This window comes from Capra hircus, chromosome 6 (genome assembly GCF_001704415.2).
Source record: "Capra hircus breed San Clemente chromosome 6, ASM170441v1, whole genome shotgun sequence".
Classification (NCBI taxonomy): domain Eukaryota; kingdom Metazoa; phylum Chordata; class Mammalia; order Artiodactyla; family Bovidae; genus Capra; species Capra hircus.
In genome coordinates this window covers 84787495-84804850 of record NC_030813.1, presented here as the reverse complement: position 1 = coordinate 84804850, position 17356 = coordinate 84787495, and positions in this window count along the sequence as shown.

Below are 17356 nucleotides of genomic sequence, written 5' to 3'. Positions count from 1 at the left end.
TGACCTTGATTGGTTTCTCTCTTTAAGGAGTTAGTTTATGTTCTACTGAGGAAGACAAAGCATAAGTAAAAAATTAAAAATCATGAATTGTATGAAAGAAAAAGCTAATATGGCAAGGCAGGGGGGATAGGTGAAGGCTTTTTATATAAAGTCCTGAGGAGATGAAGTTGAGACTGATACCCAGAAAAAGGTGGAGATAAGGGTCTTCTAGCAGAGACCAGCACACCCAAAGGCTCTGATAAGGAAAGAGACCTTGGTGTGGTCAAGGATCCACAAAGAACTTCACTGAGCTACCATCCAGATAATGAGTGAGAGAGCAAGTGGCTGAGATAATGTTTGAGACAGCCCACAATAAGGGCCTAATCAGAACCCAACCGAAAACAAAAGCAGCTCAGTATCTACAGGGAGAAATAATTTCAGGGGTGAGCCCACTGGAGGGAGATGGAAAACACCTTTGGCTTTCCACAGATCCACACCTATAAAATGTGAAAATAAGCCAACACAAGTTCAAGATGAGCAGCACATCTAACAGGAAAACAGCAAAATCTTAAACATCTCTGAAACATTTTCTGCAATGTTTACTATTAAATCAGACCAGGGCCAGGTCCTATAGAACAGGTTGCAAACTGGTACCTGCTAACCTAAGACATCTTGAACCATCAGTGTTTGTGTGCTTTTACTGAAGCTTAATTCCTTTAATTGGGGCAGGCACTTTCCAGTAAGACGCTTCCTCCACCATCCCTCTCAACTGCCTTACCTTTGTCCAATGTTACTGACTGAAGTGTGTATCAATGAAGTGTGTGGATTCAGGAAAAAAAAAAAAAGGTAGTTGGATTCTGTTGCCCTGGGAAGGTTATATAGAGTGAAGAGTAAAGTAAACTCAGTACAGAGTCTTAGATAATATCAATAAAGGGAATATACAATATGAACCTAGAACATCTTGTCATTAAGAGAATGCTGCTGCTGCTGCTGCTTCTAAGTCGCTTCAGTTGTGTCTGACTCTGTGTGACCCATAAATGGCAGCCCACCAGGCTCTCCTGTCCCTGGGAATCTCCAGGCAAGAACACTGGAGTGGGTTGTCATTTCCTTTACAATGCATGAAAGTGAAAAGTCAAAGTGAAGTTGCCCAGTCGTGTCCGACTCTTCGTGACGCCATGGACTGCAGCCTACTAGGCTCCTCCATCCATAGGATTTTCCAGGCGAGAGAATGCTAGGGCCCTATCAAACTATGAGGCATTTTGAGCAGCTGTAAAGATAAAATTGCAGTGGACCGAAATATACCAAATATGTTTAAATCCTTGAATTCATCATAGTTCAAAAAAATCTATCAGTTCCCTTTGGGTGATGCTAGGGAACCAGTTCATTATTTTGAAAAATGGTAAACAAGAGAAGTCATCATTTAACCTGTCTTTCAAATTAGAACTGTATCTCATGGTTACCAGGCAAGTAGTTGATGAAAGAAAGTTTCTCTTTAGGGAGGTATTCAAGTTAATATGTGTCCAGGGTGAAGCAATGTTAGAAGTTAGGACATCATCATTTTATAACCATGAATGATAACAGATCAAGACAGTAGTTATTGATGGTTGCTAATTTGTATAACAGAAAGACTAAAACCAAGGCCCAGAATTAGCCACAAGAGGAAACAAAATGTGGAAGTTGAGTCTTGAATATTGGAAAAGATTAAAAAACATAAATATGCAACCTACAGAAGTTCAAGGTGATTAGCCTTCATATGACTGCAGCCCTAATCTGACCTCAATTTCCTGAGCCAGAACTACCCAGCTAAGTGGTTCTGAAATTCCTGACCCACAGAAATGACAAAAGATAATAAAGGTTGTTCTTGAAACCACTAAACTTGGGGGTATGTTGTTACATGGCACTTAGAGAAGTAATATAAAATGCCATATGTTAAAATCAATTGTATTTCTAAATATAGCAACACACAATTGGAAAATAAAATTTAAAAACATTTACAATAGCATTGAAAATATAAGATACTTAGGAATTCTGAAAACTATAAAACAGTGTAGACAGAAAATTAAAGAAGACCTAAATAAATGAAAAGATACTCATCATGCATTGAAGGACTCACTATTGATGTCAACCCTCCATGAATTGATCTATAAATTCAAAGCAATCTCATTCAAAATCCCAGTGGAGTTTCTTAAAAGAAATTGACAAGGTGAAATTAAATTTGTAGGGAAGTGAAAAGGGTCTAGAAGAGTCAAAATAATTTAGGAAAACAAGAACAATTTGGAGGATTAGCACTACCTGACTTCAACACTTATCATAAAACTACAGTAACACAGTGTGGTAAAGTAAGACAGATTAATAGATCAGTCTGGTTCCAAATAGGAAAAGGAGTATGTCAAGGCTGTATATTGTCACCCCGCTTATTTAACTTATATGCAGAATACATCATGAGAAACGCTGGGCTGGAAGAAGCACAAGCTGGAATCAAGATTGCCAGGAGAAATAGCAATAACCTCAGATATGCAGATGACACCACCCTTATGGCAGAAAGTGAAGAGGAACTAAAAAGCCTCTTGATGAAAGTGAAAGAGGAGAGTGAAAAAGTTGGCTTAAAGCTCAACATTCAGAAAATGAAGATCATGGCATCTGGTCCCATCACTTCATGGGAAATAGATGGGGAAACAGTGGAAACAGTGTCAGACTTTATTTGGGGGGGCTCCAAAATCACTGCAGATGGTGATTGCAGCCATGAAATTAAAAGACGCTTACTCCTTGGAAGAAAAGTTACGACCAACCTAGATAGCATATTGAAAAGCAGAGATCTTACTTTGCCAACAAAGGTCCGTTTAGTCAAGGCTATGCTTTTTCCATTGGTCAAGTATGGATGTGAGAGTTGGACTGTGAAGAAGGCTGAGAGCTGAAGAATTGATGCTTTTAAACTGTGGTGTTGGAGAAGACTCCCTTGAACTGCAAGGAGATCCAACCAGTCTATTCTAAAGGAGATCAGCCCTGGGTGTTCTTTAGAAGGAATGATGCTAAAGCTGAAACTCCAGCACTTTGGCCACCTCATTCGCAGAGCTGACTCATTGGAAAAAGACTCTGATGCTGGGAGGGATTGGGGGAAGAACGAAAAGGGGCCAACAGAGGATGAGATGGCTGGATGGCATCACCGACTCGATGGATGTGAGTCTGAGTGAACTCCGGGAGTTGGTGATGGACAGGGAGGCCTGGCATGCTGCAATTCATGGGGTGGCAAAGAGTCAGACATGACTGAGCGACTGAATTCAACTGAACTGAAAGTATGATATAATCATACCTAGGCATGGAATACAGCATTAAATGTATAGATAATTTGTGTTATATTCATACACAGTTACATAATACAGCATTAAAAATGAACAAGAGCTACATTTAAAACATGGCTGAATTTCAAAAACATTCTGTTACTTGAAACAGGAGCTTTCAGATTGCTATCGTAATATTGTTTAAATGTTAAAAACACATAAAATGTAATGTATTATTTTATACAGAAATAATGTATGAAAAATACAAAATTATGGGACGTGAGGAAGGAATAGAACTGAGAAGGGGTACAAGGAGGAGTTAATGCTCATCAGATATGCTTTATTTAAAGATAAGAAAGAAGTGAAATACATGCCAAAGCAATTACACTAATACATGTTACATTAAGTATTAATTATTAATACATTAATATGAGGGTTATGTTACTGTCTTCAGTGTCTTTGAAATATTTCATTTTTAAAAATTACATATGAAGAATTTTAGGCAAATCTCTGAATTGAACTTAACATTGAGCAGCATGCAATTGTGTTTAAACTAGTTGCTCAAGGCAGTAGTAAAGAAGCCGAGGGCCCACTCTCATTGTCTGTGGCCTTTTCCACTAGAGGCCTTGTATCTGCTCATTCTGAAGAGTTTGATGCAGACGAGGACATTTCCTATTTCTAAGCGAGTGCATGTAGGTGAGAGGAGAGCAAGAGATAGGAGTCTGTATCTTTTACTGAAATGCTTATCTGGACTTCCAGATGCGTAAAGGCTAGCGTGCCTTCACCTTCCACCCTCTTTTCTATTTACTGCCAGCCTGAGTGCCTCTGTAAAGTACTATGTGAGCTAATTTAATAGGACCTGATGTGATGCTCCTGCCTCTCTATTTTCCCATCTTCACCTATGCCTGGTAAGGATGAAGTATCTTTATAAAATAATAACATCAAAAAGTTTAGTATAACAGAGACTTCCCTAGTGGCCCACTAGTTAAGAATCCTCCTTGCAGTGCAGGGGACCTGGGTTCTATCCCTGGTTGGGGAACTAGATCCCACATTATGAGGAGCAACTAAACCCAGTGAGCCACAACCACTGAACCTGTACACCTCATCGAAAGATCTCTCGTGATGCAATTAAAACCTGACGCAGCTAAATACAAACATATACATCTATTTAAAAAGAGACTTCCTTGGTGGCTGAGATGGTTAGGAATCTGCCTGCAATGCAGGAGACCTGGGTTCAATCCCTGGGTTGGGAAGATCCCCTGGAGAAGGGAATGGATACCCACTCCAGTATTCTAGCCTAGAGAGTTTCATGGGCAGAGGAGCCTGGTGGGCTAAATAGTCCATGAGGCAGCAAAAAGTCAGACACAACTGAGTTACTAACACACATACATACACAAATATTTTAAAAAATAAGTTTAATAAAATAAGAGAATATAATATCAGGAGAGCCTGGTGGCTCAGAGGTTAAAGTGTCTGCCTGCAATGCGGGAGACGTGGGTTCAATTCCTGGGTTGGGAAGATCCCCTGGAGAAGGAAATCGCAACCCATTCCAGTATTCTTGCCTGGAGAACCCCATGGACAGAGGAGTCTGGTGGGCTACAGTCCACGGGGTCGAAAAGAGTCGGACACGACTGAGCGACTTCACTTTCACTTTCACAACAGCTTTAAGATGACTAAGTTCTAGGATCTAATGTACAGCATGGTGACTAGTTCATAGTTCATTTTACACATGCTTGTGATTTTCTTAGAGGGTAGATCTTAAGTATTCTCACCACACCAAAGGGGGAAAAACAGTTACTATAACTATGTAAACGGATAGAGATGTATATTAACTTGATTGCAGGAATCATTTCATAGTATACATGTATGTGTGTGTGCTAAGTTGCTTCAGTCATGTCCAACTATGACTGAAGTAGCCCAACAGACTCCTCTGTCCATGGGATTCTCCAAGCAAGAATATTGGAGAGGGTTGCCATGCCCTCCTGCAGGGAATCTTTCTGACCCAGAATTAAACCTGGGTCTCCTGCATTGCAGGCAGATTCTTTACCATCTCAGCCACCAGGAAATGTAACTCTATAAAGGAAAACTATGTATTTATTTGTATATTGGGCTTCCCAGGTGGCACTACTGGTAAAGAATCCACCTGCTAATGCAAGAGACAAAAGAGACACTGGTTCAATTCCTGGGGAAGGAAGATTCCCTGGGGAAGAAATGGCACCCCACTCCAGTATTCCTGCCTGGAGAATCCCATAAACAGATGAGCCTGGCAGGCTATGATTCATGGGGTCCCAAAGAGTTGGACATGACTGAGCATCTGAGCACAAACATTTATATATTCCTTTTTTTTCTTTTTTAATATATCATCCAGCCTGTCTCAGGTAATCACTGTCTACCCTGTAGTCCCATGACACTTGCTGTTCTCATTGTGGTTACTTGTGAACATGGCTATGCAAACTGCTATCTAGCTATCCAAACTCATAGTCATCTCTTAGCAGTAATAATCTTAAAACTACCATCTTATTTTTTGAACCAACTATACCTCAATTTATTTTCAATTTTGGGGCTTCCTTGCTGGCTCAGAAGGTAAAGAGTGCCTGCAGTGCAGGAGACCTGGGTTTGATTCCTGGGTCAGGAAGATCCCCTGAAGAAGGAAGTGGCAACCCACTCCAGTATTCTTGCCTGGAAAATCCCACGGACAGAGGATTCTGGCAGGCTACAGTCCATGAGTTCACAAAGAGTCGGACATGACTGAGCAACTTCACTTTATACTTCAATTAAAAAAATAATTTAAAAAACTGTAGAAGCATAAATTGTATTATCAATTGTGTTACAGTTAGTTTGAAGGAACTTGTCTTCTAGTACAATGGAAGGAGATAATAAAGGGTTTTGATTCCTTTAATTGGTGGTGAGCTGGTAGATATTTAACAACCAGCTCTCCAGAAGGGAAAACTATCTTTATAATGTTTGCCAGTTTCTATGGTATAGATAATTCCATGATGACCTATTTCAAGCTACCAAAGTAAGACCATATCATGAATAAACTGATATGTTCCGTTGAAAAGTGTGCAGTAACACAATTGTGTAGTATTTTCACAACACAGATGCAATCGATGAAAATATAAATAAGCTCAAGAACAGAGACAGCATTAACTTTTAGTTGAAAGAATTAAAGTGGTGAGTTTTGAAATTTATTACTTTTGTTTTTAAAACAATCTATTTACAACTTTTTTGTTCAGTATTGATAAATTGTCTCCAACTCTTTGTGACCCCATGGACTGCAGCATGCCAGGCGGCTTCCCTTTCACTGTCTCCCGGAGTGTGCTCAAACTCAAGTTCATTGAGTTGGTGATGCCATCCAACCATCTCATCCTCTACTGGCCCTTGTCCTCCTGCCCTCAATCTTTCCCAGCATCAGGGTCTTTGCCATTGAGTCAGTTTCTCACATCAGGTAGCCAGAGTACTGGAGCTTCAGCATCAGTCCTTCAAATGAATATTTAGGGTTGATTTCCTTTAGGATTGATGCGTTTGATCTCCTTGTTGTCCAAGGGACTCTCAAGAGTCTTCTCCAGCACAACTCGAAAGCATCAATTCTTTGGCACTCAGTCTTCTTTATGGTCCAACTCTCACATCTGTATGTGACTACTGGAAAAACATAGCTTTGACTAAACAGACCTTTGGCGGCGAAGTGATGTCTCTGCTTTTTAATATGCTGTTTAGGTTTGTCATAAGCTTTTCTTCCAAGGAGTAAGTATATTTAATTTCATGGCAGGAAGTCACCTTCCACAGTGATTTTGGAGCCAAAGAAAATAAAATCTGTCATTGCTTCTACTTTTTCCCCTTCTATTTGCCATGAAGCGATGGGACCTGATGCCCTAATCTTAGTTTTTTGAATGTTGAGTTTTAAGCCAGCTTTTTCACTCTCCTCTTTGACCCTCATCAAGAGGCTCTTCAGTTCCTTTCACTTTCTGCCATGAGAGTGCTATTGTCTGCATATCTGAGGTTGTTGATATTTCTCCTAGCAATCTTGATTCCAGGTTGTGATTCATCCAGCCTGACATTTCGCATGATGTTCTCTGCATAAAGTTAAATAAACATGGTGATAATATACTTGATGGACTCCATATATAATCTAATTTTAAATAATCCCATTAACAACCAGCTTGCAAAATTTCTGAAAATTTACAATTAGGTCTTGTATAGGGCTTCCCAGGTGGCTCAGTGGTAAAAAATCTGCCTGCCAATGCAAGGGATGCAGGTTCAATCCCTGGGTCAGGAAGATTCCCTGGAGTGGGAAATGGCAACCCATTGTAGTTTTCTTGCCTGGAAAACTCCATGGATAGAGGAACCTGGAAGGCTACAGTCCATAGCGTTGCAAAGAGTTGGCCATGACTGAGTGACTGAGCACACGCACACAAGTCATTATAAGCCAGTTCCAGCAAACCACTGCGCTCACATATACAGCTCCCAGTGGCTATATCTGTATAATGTCATGGTCGCTCCTGGCCGCAGGTGATGCGAGTAATGCAGGATTTAGGAGTGAATTAAGACCAAGGATCATTTTCTTTGTGTGACTGAGCTATAATTAACACTTGAATATTTGAACTAATCACCACAATGTGGACTGAGTAGCAGGTAAGACTGATCTTCTAGTAAGGAAGAAATGCAAAGGGGAAGCAGAAAAGGAAAATACCCATTGTGGTTGTCTTACAGCATTCTAGTTTTCAGCTGCAATTCTTTCTGAGACTTGGCTGCATTTTATCCTTGCATTTGGACAGATAATCTTACCTTTGTGAAATTAATTAAATAAGGAAGCCATTATTCTTAGATGGCTCTAACACCATAGGGGCTGATGTAAGCAAACCAAATCCTAAACCTGTAAATGTCTCAAGGCTACGAAATCAAACCACTAAGTGCAACACATCACAAATAACCATCTAGGCCTTAAGCTATAGCCAGTCAAATATTTTCCTTTCTTTGCTTCTGTGCTTTCTTATATAAAGTCTTTCCCCTGACTCTTTTCAGTCAAGTGCTCCTAACTACTTGCAGTTTGAATCTATTTTTTGCTCAAACAAACAGGATTTTTAATTTGCCTCAGTTTATCTTTTTACATTGGTGACAAGGCAAAAGAGTACAGCCATTGGAAGGCAGTTGGGCTATTTCCTACAAAATTAAACATACTCTTACTATAGGGTCCAGCAATCATCCTTCTTGGCTTTTACCCAAAGGAGTTGACAGTTTATGCCCAAGGAAAAACCTGCACATGGATGTTTATAGTAACTTTATTCATAATTGCCAACATGTGAAAGCAAACAAGATATTCCTCAGTAAGTAAATGGATGAACAAACTATGGTACTCCAGACAATGGATATTATTAATCAGCACTGTAAAAAGATGAGCTATTAAGCATGAAAAGATACAGAGGAATCTTAAATGCGTGTTAGTAAGTGAAAGAAGCTAATCTGAAAAGACTATCTACTGTATGGAAAAGAAAACTATGGAGACAATAAGATCATAAAAAGATCAGTGGCTATCTGGGGTTGAAGGCAGGGAAAGGATGAATCGGTGGATCAGAGAGGATTTTTAGGGCAGTGAAATTACTCTGTCTGAAACTATAACGATGGATACATGTCCTTATATATTTGTCCAAACCCAAAGTATGTACAACACTGAAGATGTGCTTAAGATAAACTTTGGACTTTGAGTGATTATGATGCTTCAGTATAGATTCATCAATTATAACAATTACCACTCTGGTGGAGAATGTTAATAATGGGAAATGCTATGCATGTGTGTGGGCAGGGGTTAACAGAAATGTCTATACCTCCCTCTCAATTTTGCTATGCACCTCAGTCAGTCAGTCAGTTCAGTCGCTCAGTCGTGTCCAACTCTTTGCGACCCCATGAATCGCAGCACACCAGGCCTCCCTGTCCAGCACCAACTCCCGGAGTTCACTCAGACTCACGTCCATTGAGTCCGTGATGCCATCCAGCCATCTCATCCTGGGTCGTCCCCTTCTCCTCCTGCCCCCAATCCCTCCCAGCATCAGAGTCTTTTCCAATGAGTCAACTCTTCGCATGAGGTGGCCAAAGTACTGGAGTTTCAGCTTCAGCATCATTCCCTCCAAAGAAATCCCAGGGCTGATCTCCTTCAGAATGGACTGGTTGGATCTCCTTGCAGTCCTTAAAACTATTCTAAAAAATAGTAATGTCATCTTAGGGACTTCCCTGGTGGCCCAGCGGCTAAGACTCCATGCTGCCAAAGCAGGGGGCCCAGGTTTGATCCCTGGTTAGGGAAATGGATCCCACATGCTGCAACTAAGACCCAGTACAGCCAAATAAATATTTAAAAAATAATAATAATAAAGTCTTAAGATAGCTGGGACAGTTTTTAGTTGGGTAAGTTTGGACTTAAATTGTGCCAGCCTTTCTGAAACACCTTTCAGGTCAAATTTCCGGGAACATTTTAGAAATTCCGTGGACGAACTAGAATAGACCTACTGTTCTCGTTGTAGTGACTGCACTACAGTCTAGTAGTGACTGCAGTCACTACTTTCGTAAATGTCTGACGGGGGTGTCAACACAAGCTGTGCTCCTGTACATCATTGCTTCCATCCAAACTGACTCATTTGACCGGAACAACCAGTTTGCATGTCAGTGCAAGCAGAGAAGGGGGAGATAAAGAGGAATAGAATGACAAGCATTTAAAAGGTAAGTAGTTACATTTATGCTTAAGTTAATGCATTTGTTTTTCAAGGGCTACCATCTTTTGGAGAAAAAAGAACAAGACAGAAAACAAATCCTGGAATATGTACAGGATTTCTGCAAGAAATCTATTCTGTCTTCCTATCTCCATTTTAAGCCTTAGTTTTATCCAAAACTTAAGTAGCCGAACCTACTTCCTCCCCTTCTTGCCCCTTTGGGTTTCTCCCAAAAGTATTTATTGTACATCTGTTACACAGCAAGTACTGCCCAAGACATTGGTTTTTGTCCCAAAATACAGAGTCTGAACTTGACCCTCTTGATCTAGAGTTCTCAAAGTATACTGTGCATAGGATTCATAAGGAAAATTTATTGAAAATGTAGATTCCTGGCCTTGAACCCAGAAATCAGATTCAGGGGATTGTTATAAACCTGGGAACTTGAAATTTTAACAGGCATCTTGAGTGACTGATAGGAATAACATGATTGGATCATTTTAAATATGATAACTCTATCAACTTCTCTATGCATCTAGTAATTTGGTTTTCGACAGGCATGAGTCTATAAATTTTCCTCTCTTTAAAAACTCTGGAATCAGGCTCTCTGTTATAATCCAGACTCTGCCACGTGGCTATTGATTAAATTAACCCCTTTCTGTTCTGTGTCCTAATGTTGAGGTTATATGGGAATCAGAATACAGTATCCGCCTCAAAGACTTGCAGATTTAGCAAGTAAAGCATATGTGGCCTTACAGAAGTAAGCACTTAAAAAAAATGGAAGTCCTTATTGTTGTTGTTCTTGTCGTTACTGACAGTAGTAATGACAGTTACTGGGACAGTTTTCAGTTGGGTAAGTTTGGACTTAAATTGTGCCAGCCTTTCTGAAAGGCTATTTTTTAGAGGGAAGAAGAGTAGGACATACTTCCCTGTTGGCTTAGACGGTAGAGAATCTGCCTGAAATGTGCGAGAACCAGGTTTGATTCCTGGGTTGGGAATATCCCCTGGAGAAGGGACTGGCAACCCACTCCTGAATTCTTGCCTGGAGAATCCTATGGACAGAGGAACTTGGTAGGCTACAGTCCATGGGGTCACAATGAGTTATAGACACAACTGAGTGACTCACACACTAACACATGTAACCGTCACCTTGTTTAATTAATTTAACACAAGAGAACAAGCAGAAAAAACACCGATAAATTGTTCAGAACAAAATTAAACCTACCCTCCACATTCCTTCTCTCCCAAGAATTAGATGAGCAAAAACAACATGGAGGAGAGCAGGATTTCTACCACTTATGTGGATTTTAGCCAAATTTGTTTGAATGATACAGGACAGACAGATACCTAAAAACAAATGCTTTTGTTGGAAAGTGAGTGGTACAGCAACAGAATCGTGGCTTAGCTGAAAAGCAGAAGGGAACTCTTTTAAAGTGCTTTGTTAAAAAAAATCATTTTTAATTTTCCTACAACCACGTTCAATTGTTAGCTCTTAAAGCTATTATAGAGGGAGAATCCCAGGGATGGCGGAGCATGGTGGGCTGCCGTCTATGGGGTCGCACAGAGTCGGACACGACTGAAGCGACTTAGCAGCAGCAGCAGCAACAGAGGGCCTTTAAGTAAACAGTTTATGAGGCAAATGATTAAGCTATAAAAACTGAACGATTGAGCCCTAAAAATAAAATTACAGAATTTACTCCTATGTGATCAAATTTTGACCACGTAATTTTTAAATTGATGTGTGTCGTATTCCATCGTATGAATGAGCTATTAGCCATGGTTGCATACCATTCTATCTGACCCAAGTAGGAGAAATTTATTACCCGGTGTTAGGTGGCTTAAACTCTGGCATCCGGGAGCTTCCGGGAAGGACTTCCACTCACCAGAACCACACCTACAACCCTTACTCCCAAGTAGCATTGCCATTAGGAAACCACCAAAGCGCGAGGTTGTATGGGGTTCAGAACAATACAGGCTCCGCCAGCGTTCGCAGCATCAAAACCAGCTTCGGCTGCGCTCCCACTGCGCTCCGGCGTTCACTGATCTCTGGTCTCTGAGTGGCAGGTCCTAAACCCATCCCAACGCCAACAGCTAGGGTATCTGGGAAATGTAGTTTTTACTTTCCAACTTCGAAGGCACAGAAAGAATACTAGAAGCAGACAGGAATGCAAGTAGAACTTTGTTATGATTTACTTAAATTCCTGAAATTTTAGACTTTAAGGTTGTTACATATTTTTCTCTTTGGTAAATAAATAAATTCCTCTAAGTAGAATCTCAAATGGTATACTTTTCAAGATTTTATAATTATTGCAAAATTCCCCTCTTGAAAATTTATACCAGTTTATATTCTTTCCAACCGTCCTGTTCCATATTGTCAATCGCAATTAGTGTAATTTAATTTCCTTTAAAAAGGAAAATGACACATCATTTTAAAATTTCTAATTTTTTGCTAGTAAGTTTGAACATTTTAGTTCTTACTGTAGGTGAAGCACAATGAAGTCCTTAGACTACCAATTACCCCAGTATTTCTCAGTGGGATAGGCTACCCACTCCAGTATTCTTGGGCTTCCCTTGTGGTTCATCTGGTAAAGAATCCGCTTGCAATGCAGGAGACCTGGGTTCTATCCAGGTGTTTGGAAGATCACCTGGAGAAGGGAGAGGCTACTCACTCCAGTATTCTGGCCTGGAGAATTCCATGGACTCTATAGTTCATGGGGTCTCAAAGAGTTGGACATGACTGAGCGACTTTCACACAAAGCCTGTAGATCACAACTTGATTATGATAAAACCACTTTAGGTACAAATAATAGACTTGAATTGTAAGCATCTGAGTATCTATGCTGAAGTTGAATGGTTTTATGAAGACCTACAAGACCTTTTAGAACTAACACCCAAAAAAGATGTCCTTTTCATTATAGGGGACTGGAATGCAAATGTAGGAAGTCAAGAAACACCTGGGGTAACAGGCAAATTTGGCCTTGGAATGCGGAATGAAGCAGGGCAAAGACTAATAGAGTTTTGCCAAGAAAATGCACTGGTCATAGCAAACACACTCTTCCAACAACGCAAGAGAAGACTCTACACGTGGAAATCACCAGATGGTCAACACCGAAATCAGATTGATTATATTCTTTGCAGCCAAAGATGGAGAAGCTCTATACAGTCAACAAAAACAAGACCAGGAGCTGACTGTGGCTCAGATCATGAACTCCTTATTACCAAATTCAGACTCAAATTGAAGAAAGTAGGGAAAACCGCTAGACCATTCAGGTATGAACTAAATCAGATCCCTTATGACTATACAGTGAAAGTGAGAAACAGATTTAAGGGCCTAGATCTGATAGATAGAGTGCCTGATGAACTATGGAATGAGGTTCGTGACATTGTACAGGAGACAGGGATCAAGACCATCCCCATGGAAAAGAAATGCAAAAAAGCAAAATGGCTGTCTGGGGAGGCCTTACAAATAGCTATGAAAAGAAGAGAGGCGAAAAGCAAAGGAGAAAAGGAAAGATACAAGCATCTGAATGCAGAGTTCCAAAGAATAGCAAGAAGAGATAAGAAAGCCTTCTTCAGAGGTCAATGCAAAGAAATAGAGGAAAAGAACAAATGGGAAAGACTAGAGACCTCTTCAAGAAAATTAGAGATACCAAGGGAACATTTCATGCCAAGATGGGCTCGATAAAGGACAGAAATTGTATGGACCTAACAGAAGCAGAAGATATTAAGAAGAGGTGGCAAGAATACACGGAAGAACTGTATAAAAAAGATCTTCACGACCCAGATAACCATGATGATGTGATCACTAATCTAGAACCAGACATCTTGGAATGTGAAGTCAAGTGGGCCTTAGAAAGCATCACTACAAACAAAGCTAGTGGAGGTGATGGCATTCCAGTTGAGCTATTTCAAATCCTGAAAGATGATGCTGTGAAAGTGCTGCACTCAAGATGCCAGCAAATTTGGAAAACTCAGCAGTGGCCACAGGACTGCAAAAGGTCAGTTTTCATTCCAATCCCAAAGAAAGGCAATGCCAAAGAATGCTCGAACTACAGCACAATTGCACTCATCTCACATGCTAGTAAAGTAATGCTCAAAATTCTCCAAGCCAGGCTTCAGCAATATGTGAACCGTGAACTCCCTGATGTTCAAGCTGGTTTTAGAAAAGGCAGAGGAACCAGAGATTAAATTGCCAACATCCACTAGATCATGGAAAAAGCAAGAGAGTTCCAGAAGTACATCTATTTCTGCTTTATTGACTATGCCAAAGCCTTTGACTGTGTGGATCACAATAAACTGTGGAAAATTCTAAAAGAGATGGAAATACCAGACCACCTTACCTGGCTCTTGAGAAATCTGTATGCAGGTCAGGAAGCAACAGTTAGAACAGGGCATGGAACAACAAACTGGTTCCAGATAGGAAAAGGAGTACGTCAAGGCTGTATATGGTCACCCTGCTTATTTAACTTCTATGCAGAGTACATCATGAGAAACGCTGGACTGGAAGAAACACAAGCTGGAATCAAGATTGCCAGGAGAAATAGCAATAACCTCAGATATGCAGATGACACCACCCTTAAGGCAGAAAGTGAAGAGGAGCTAAAAAGCCTCTTGATGAAAGTGAAAGAGGAGAGCGAAAAAGTTGGCTTAAAGCTCAACATTCAGAAAACAAAGATCATGGCATCTGGTTCCATCACTTCATGGGAAATAGATGGGGAAACAGTGGAAACAGTGTCAGACTTTATTTTTGGAGGCTCCAAAATCACTGCAGCCATGAAATTAAAAGACGTTTACTCATTGGAAGAGAAGTTATGACCAACCTACATAGCATATTCAAAAGCAGAGACATTACTTTGCCGACTAAGGTCCATCTAGTCAAGAGAAAAGTGAAGTGAAGTCGCTCAGTCATGTCTGACTCTTTGCGACCCCATGGACTGTAACCTACCAGGCTCCTCTGTCCATGGGATTCTCCAGGCAAGAATACTGGAGTGGGTTGCCATTTCCTTCTCCAGGGGATCTTCCCGACCCAGGGATTGAACCCGTGTCTCCCACCTTGCAGGCAGACGCTTTTAACCTCTGAGCCATCTAGGCAAGTCTATGGTTTTTCCAGTGGTCATGTATGGATGTGGGAGTTGGACTGTGAAGAAGGCTGAGTGCCGAAGAATTGATGTTTTTGAACTGTGGTGTTGGAGAAGACTCTTGAGAGTCCCTTGGACTGCAAGGAGATCCAACCAGTCCATTCTGAAGGAGATCAACCCTGGGATTTCTTTGGAAGGAATGATGCTAAAGCTGAAGCTCCAGTACTTTGGCCACCTCATGCGAAGAGCTGACTCACTGGAAAAGACTCTGATGCTGGGAGAGATTGGGGGCAGGAGGAGAAGGGGACGACCCAGGATGAGATGGCTGGATGGCATCACGGACTCAATGGACGTGAGTCTGAGTGAACTCCGGAAGATGGTGCTGGACAGGGAGGCCTGGCGTGCTGTGATTCATGGGGTCGCAGAGAGTCGGACACGACTGAGCGACTGAACTGAACTGAACTGAACTGAACTGAACTGAGTATCTATCAATATGATTTTTTCGCTTTAATATTTATTTATTTGGCTGTGTGGGGTCTTAGTTGTAGCATGCTGAATCTTTGATCTTTGTTGCAGCATGCAGGGTCTTTTACCTGCAGCATGCAAACTCTTGGTTGCAGGTTGTGACCAGGGATTGAAGCTGGGCCCCCTGCATTGGGAGTATGGGGTCTCAACCACTCGACTGCCATATATACATATATATATATAAGTATAATTATGAGTATATATATCTCAGAATTTTATGAAATCTGTGGGTTACATGTCCAGGCTCTGCAATTCTTGCCATTTACAGTAAGAACCATGGAAGGAGGGAAGCTCTGTGAGGAAGCACTGTATAGCTCAGGGAGGTCTGAAAGGCCCAAGGTCATTCCATCAGCTAGAATCCACTGACAGAGTGACTACCCTTCTGTGATTTATTGTGGCTTGATGAATTCCCTGGGAACCCTTGGGCTGTCAGGACACAAGTTCCCATGTCAGTTTCTTCCAGCAGGTAGCATGTACAGCATGCACTCTGAAATGGTAGTGAAAATTTTGGTGTCGTTTCTGGGGGCTCCAAAGAGCTCCTGGTACCAGAGTCCTTTATGTCTCAGCACAGAAAATAATTGAGCAAGAGACAAAGCAATAGATAAGAAGTGATTCATCAGAAGAGGACGCTTATGAGGCTTTCAAGTGGGCAAGCGAGAGAGTGCCATACCTTGAGAATTTCCTGGGCTATAATTTTATAAGGAAAGGAAAAGCAGGGAAGAGAAGAAGAGCTTCTTTTTCTGGAGTAGTCATCATGCTTCCAGCATCAGCTCCTCCTCCAGATTGGGCAGGGGAATTTTCTTGTCCCTGTGTGGTCAAGCTAGGTCCACAGATTATTGTTTTTTGTGTGTGCAGAGAGCATGTCCCAGGGATCATTAACCTACTGAGCTCACTGGACAGGCTGTGTGTCTCATGCCACCATTGTTTTATTGGTTGGGGGCATGTCTCATGCTTCTGTTGCTTGGTTTTGTTGCTAAGCAAGGCTACTTACTTGGTTTTGCAGTTAAGCAAACCTGCTTTCTTGAGCAATCATTAACTTACAGAGTCTCCCATATTTTTTGTACTTACAATCCCCTAGTGGGATTAACTCTAATCACCCACTTTGTTCCTTTATTCTGTCCCTATTGGTAAGAGATTGAATGATTGACTGATTGATTTCTTACTGTTCTTGAGGTTAAAGAGCCTCTCTTTTCTTCCCAAAATAAACATAGGGATATTTAGTGAAGGCATTAAAGATATGGCTTGTTTTATTAATATTTAGTGAATTAGAAGGGGAAGAACTTGTTATAAATTCACCTTTGAAACTAGAATATTAACTTTTCACCAGATTAAGACAAGACTCTGTACAAAGGCATTAAATAGCTATCATAAAAGTTGTTTGAGGGCTTCCCTGGTAGTTCAGCTGGTAAAGAATCTGCCTGCAATGTAATCGAGACCCTGGTTTCCTGGGTCAGGAAGATCCCCTGGAGAAGGGCATGGCAACCCACTCCAGTATTCTTGCCTGGAGAATCCTCATGGACAGGGGAGCCTGGTGGGTTACGGTCCATGGGGTTGCACAGAGTCAGATATGACTGAGCAACTTAACACAAAAGCTGTTTACCACAAGTCCCTAAACGGTCATTACTCTCCACCTAGTGGCAAGATAGGTTAATTGAAAGCAAGAAATATTCTGACACTTGAATGCTAAAGTGAAATATTATTTTAAAAAGAGTCCAGGTTAGATGCATGATACAGGATGCTCGGGGCTGGTGCACTGGGATGACGCAGAGGGATGGTATGGGGAGGGAGGTGGGAAGGGGGT